This window comes from Pygoscelis adeliae, unplaced genomic scaffold (genome assembly GCF_000699105.1).
Source record: "Pygoscelis adeliae isolate BGI_AS28 unplaced genomic scaffold, ASM69910v1 Scaffold168, whole genome shotgun sequence".
Lineage (NCBI taxonomy): Eukaryota > Metazoa > Chordata > Aves > Sphenisciformes > Spheniscidae > Pygoscelis > Pygoscelis adeliae.
Window position 1 is genome coordinate 3,189,450 of NW_008825566.1, and position 5,722 is coordinate 3,195,171.

A 5,722-nucleotide genomic window follows, 5' to 3' on the forward strand; every position below is an offset into this window, starting at 1 on the left:
TATTCTAATACAAAAATGGAATTATGGGAAAAATGAATTGAGTGATTTTCAACCTACCTAATTTCATTTTCATTATTGCCTAAAAAAAAACCAAACACAAACCACAACCAGAGAACAAGTCCAATGCTGCTTAACAGAAGGAAGAAATATCCTTGTGCAGATGTGAACAGATAGACCAGAGCACTTTGTAGCCAGAACATGGGCTTGCTGTGTGCTAGGCTCTTCTCCAGACACAATGCTCTTTATTGGCATGTCTCAGAAGAAGCTGCAATGATTAATTACCAGGAATTTATAAGCTACCGAGACCTGCAGTGGCTACTCTCCTCTGTCTCAAGAACAAAGCTGGGAACCCACTGCTAAAAAAACCAACCAAACAAAAAAATTAAAATAAATCAGAGCCTTGGGAGTCAGAAGCACCTTGCCAGAGATTTTGCAGGAATACTGTCCCACCACCTGATCACTCAGTTATTGCGCTACTACCACAAAGCACCATTTAGACAGACTCTGCAGTGAGTTAGTGCCACCTCCCGGAGCCATCCCGGTGTTGCAAAGTCTCAAGGTAGGTTTTGAAAAGCTTAGGGGGTTGGGTTGGATTTATGGTTTTGCAAAGTACTTATCATGGGCTTCTTCACACAGGTTCTGCAACATCCTTTACTAGTTTTAACAAAAGAGGGGAAATGGAAATGTAATAACTATCACCAGATGAGGGATATACGCTCCCCCCCCCCTCCCCTCCCCCCATATTAACACAGTAGTACAAAAAGCCGGGACGGGGGTGGGGGGAAGAATAGTATAGATAAGCATCTTCTTTCATAATAACTTGTCTGAATGTTCAAGATTCACATGCAATTCCTTGCAGCCCCTGTGAGCACCAGCTGCCCCAGAGCAGGGAGACAGCTGCCAGCACATCAGCTCGGCAAACAGTCCCCATCCCTTCCCTTGTGCACACACGCCGTCTCCCAGAGCTGGCAATGCCCCCGCCGAGTCCCGCTTGTGCAAAGGGAAATTGAAACGTGTAAAACAACGCCTAACTCAGGCCAGCCTGGCATGCCAGCAGAGCCCCATCCCCAGCCACCCCACCCTGCACTGCTCGTTCTGTGGTGGCCCAAGCCAGGACAATGCACAGGGACAGCAGCGCTGAAGGCAAGCCAGCGCTCAACGCTTGCTCACCCTCCAGCCTGTGTCTCAGCATCCCAAACTCGTGTTGTTCCAAGACGGCTTTTTTTGAAAGCGTTAAATACATCCCAAATCGCAGCCAGGAAAATTATTTTAAAATAAGCTCTTAAAATAAGCCATCAAATGATGGCTTTGCCAGCTTTTACCCACCCCCCTTCCCTTTTTGCTACCTTCAGCTTTAAAAGGGCATTTTGCTTGCAGTGCTGGCACACCCCAGGGGAAAGTTTCCAGGAGTTTGAAGAGCTGCTTTTCACTCGCTTCGGAGCTACGTAATCAGACGTATGCACAGCTTGAGTAATTGTGTTCCCTGAGCAGGGGTTTTGTTTTTTAAAAAGAGCCTCAGCTCTAGTGTTTGCATATTTTTACATTTTAAATTTAAATTTAAAATTTATTTACCTATACTGAATATTCACACACAACTCTCACGTCTGTATGAAGAAATGACTGTGTTCTTCAAGAAAACATGTCTGAGCAGCCATGCCAGCAAGTCCACCACAGCGTCAAAATTTCTGTGAAATCCCTCGTTTGAGTTTCACACCACTGAACACCAGCAGACTCGACATGCAGCATTGGCCACCAGTTCCCTAGCAAGCAGTGTCACTTCTTTACCAGATAATTCAGGTCTATGTTTTCAGTTTTCATGGCTTACCAGCCACGCAAAGCCCATGCAGCACGCTGGGCTCAAGGTAGAAGCATTGGTCTCAGCACAACAGATGCATGCTACGGCAGCAGAGCTGCATGGGTATCCCATGGGAATTTGGGATTGCCTGTCAGATGACAAAGATTATCCTCCTACTTTAGAGTCTCCTCATTTGATTACTTTTGACTTTAAGCAGCTGACTTCATTTTCATGCCATTTAAGTCTTCGGGACTTTGGGCAGGAGATGACAACTAAAACCTAATCACTTCTCTGAAGCAAGAGAGCGCCAGCCTGTCTCCTCCTGTTCATACAAAGCCACTGCAGTTCAAAAGGATCATCTGCTTCTCCCTACCCATCCTGTAACTCCTATTTTTGAGCAACTTCAGGTTGCCTCAAGTCCCACAAAAATGGAGTTTTAGCGAACAGCTTTTTCGGTTTGGGTTAAAACAGTTTCAAGCCAGGTGCATTCTGTTCAGGAAGATTTGACTTGCATTAGAAAAAGAAACGTAAGGCCAAGTGACTGCGCCAGCTACATCCCCACCCCAAAATTGCCAGAAGAAAGAAAAACGTAACCGCAGAAGTTGCTCTGCGTCTTCAGCCTGCTGAGCAAGATTCCTTTTCATGTGTCCAACCTATTTTTCTAAGGGCAGTTCCGCATTCTCAGCTATATTAAGATTTGTTGTTACTTTAAAAAAAAAAAAATTTCATCTCACCTCCCAAGATTCAACATAAAGACAGCACTTAAAAATAGAGCATTGTCAAGCCCAAGCACTTACAAACATGAATCAAGCCCTCAAAAGTTATGCAGATTTTCTTTAAAACTGAGATTTCTAAAAGGATTAGAAACCTGTTCTCAAGTTATTTTGCTTGCTTGGCAGTTTAGCCTTTAGTCTATATTTGAATCATATTTCCAGGCTTTTCTCTCCAACCAAAGCCAGGCTTTGTTTTCCTTTTCTTTTTTGTTGATTTTTTCATGCTTTTTTTATTATTATTAATGAAAGCTGATATTCTCATCAAGACAAATGGCTCCACAACGGCAAGGTTTAAAGATAAAACACCAAACAGCATGAAACCTGTGAGCTGGTACAAGCTGTTAACCCCCCACATCTGGCGACGTTCACCCCAACAAGCTACAGACCCTCCTCCACCCAACACTAGGTTGGGCTTCCTGCAGCCTTTGTGGCCAACGAGCAGCAACCCAGCTGCACACAATGAAAGACTGAAGGCAGAAGGATTAAAGCACCTCCTTCGGGATCACGCTGGAAGTCAGCGTGGGAAGAAGCCAGACCTCATGACTTCCCGGTCTGCTTTAACCACCCAACCACTCGTGCCCCTCCTCGCCTAACTCGGGAGAAACACACCATGCCTACGTTCAAATCTACGAGAAACAATCTTCCATTTTAATAATGCAGAAAAAAAAAAATTAATCCGGCAGCTCTGCCATGTGCCCTCAAGGAAGGGCAGCAGAGACAGCCAAGTTCTTTCCACACAGCACCTTTTTCTAACAAGATCTGCCTTTCAAACAAACCAGGAAAAACAGGCATAATTAAAGGGCAATCAAAGCACTGCAGGAACCTCGCTGTCAGCGAGATGAAAGATGCCTTTTTTAAATGAAGGGTTGCATACCCAGATCTCTTCTCCTTGGTTTATCTTGGACGCCGTGCTCTTGTCACACAAAAAGCACCAGCAATTTTGATTAGTCCAAAGGCTACATATGCAGCAGCTTTAGATGAAATGTCACCTTGTACAGCCTCTTCTGACTCACTGCAAAGCAAAGTTGAAAAGGAACGATATGTAGGTACACATCAACAATGTCTGGGGTTGCCATAGGTAATGGCAAGCAACTCGGACGGGTATTAGCACACTGTAAGCTCTGGCCAGTCCCCAGCAAACACAGGCATGAGTAAGACTCTAATGGCCACCTAACAGATCTCCCTGCTGCGCAAAGTCTTGTACGTGCTTCTGGATAAGACCCTACACAGGCAGACCTGGGACTATTCCAGTCTGATCACCTTGCTCCTCAGGGCTTTCATTTCAACAGAAGACAGATAAATTGAATTCACCTCCTCCTATTTATGCTCCATTATATTTTTGTACCTAGAGGATGAAGACATCACTCAATAATCCAAATCCATTGGGTATTTCTTTCGCTATTGAGAATTCAGATAAAACTTTAGCTCTTTTCTAACACTACTAGGCAAAAGCCTCTCATTTTAATGTCATTTTCAACTTAAAATTGTCAGGATGCTTTTGATTTTGGATTACTGTGTTTGGACAGAATACAGAGTTTGGAGCCTCAACGTAACAAACCAGGGACAGGTTAAACTGCGATGAGCTTCTTTCCAGGGAACGCAGTTGGATACTATTTTTCTTGACCTTGGCTAAATGATTTCAATGTTCTGCCCAAGACACAGTAGGCAAAGGGATTCCAGTGTGTCCTGGGACCATCTCTCCAACACAAAGGCAGTGTCTCACCTGTGGACCGATCGCCGCGCATCCTACTCGCAGACCAGCCTGAGGCCACACGCAGCCCTCGCACCAATGGGACCTATGCTGCGTCTCGCTTTGCTTTCCCTCGGAGCAGCAAGGCCGTTCCTGTGGTCTCTGGCTGGGGAGGGCAGCCGTCACTGCACAGCTGACTTGATCTACATGTTATTTTCACTTTTTGCAGGACAAAGGGTCATAGAAACCCTCAACCAAACTGACGTGAAGAGGAGCCCTTGAGGCTACAACAGCAGATTAAAAACCAGAGGAACAAATAAGGTAAAAGATCCATCAGACCTAAATAACAGGACTTGGGTATGGACCAGAGGACACAAACAACTCCCTCCTGCACAGACTCCCTTGGAGAACCAAGACCTGCACCATCCAACACTAGGGAATGGGAAGCTACATAGCTATCACCAACGCCAGGACACAGCCGCTCCCCACCCCGGCTGCCAGCAAGAATTCTGGGAATGTCAGTGCAAAGCCCAGCAGCCACCAGGTTGTTTGGTCTCCCACAGATGCGTGTGCAATTCAGGGGTATGCAGCCATTTGGTCACCGCACTCCTTGGTGGCTAGCTGAAGGAGCAGCCCTAGGCCCAAATTCCACAAACAACTCATTTATCAGCCTTCCACTAAATAAAAATTACCCGGAAGCTCAAAGGTTGTTATTTAAATGCTGATGGCTGAAAGCATGTGGTTTCTCTAAAGACTTGGACAAATATAAACATAAAAGGGAAAAATAAAGGGTCTTTTCCTAAAGATTTGTCCACATGGGTGTGTACAAGATAGACCTTAACGTGCTTCATCTATGTTGTGAGCTGGCCGGATGCAAGTCACCTCCAGCCCAAAAGCCTTACAAATTACACCAGCGCAGCTCTAAGCCCTTCGAGAGGCAGAGCTGTCAGCCTGGGCACCATGCTGTGCTCACAAAGCTACGTGGCTTCCAGGATTGGCACTGGGTCACAGCCAGGCAGCTCGGAGCGCAGGCAGGGCAAGCACAGGTCTGCCTGCACACATCCGCGAAGGCATGTCCTAAGAAAGCAGAACTGGGAAGACTGTTCTGTCTTTAAAAGAAGAAGAAGAAAAAAAAAAAGCTTGGTACAGATCACCTGAGAGGTGGCTAATCTTACTGCTCTCACATTCATTTCTTCACCTCCCACATGCACCACAGGTTTTGCATCGGCAGGAGGTGAGCCAGGAAAAAGAGATAAAAAAATTGGGCAACTCATGCACCTGTGGGCTCCCCAGCTGCCTCCTGCCTTTGGGATCGGACGCTCCAAATAAGGCTTGTCTGGCAGATGTGCGATAAGGCTGCATCCGTTCCAGCTCTGCTCAGCCAGACCCAGCACCGTCCTGCTTGCAGCCTGGGGAAGTTAGTTTGCAGTCAAACCTACCAAGCCCAATTTGGGTGACTGACAC

At 46.1% G+C, this 5,722-nt stretch overlaps 1 protein-coding gene across 1 annotated transcript in view; it reads right to left on the bottom strand.

Annotated features, from left to right (window-relative positions):
• The window catches only part of GRHL1 (grainyhead-like 1 (Drosophila)), a 38,653-nt gene that overhangs the window by 17,691 nt on the left and 15,240 nt on the right, over positions 1–5,722 (bottom strand). The gene's annotated exons all lie outside the window — the stretch shown is intronic.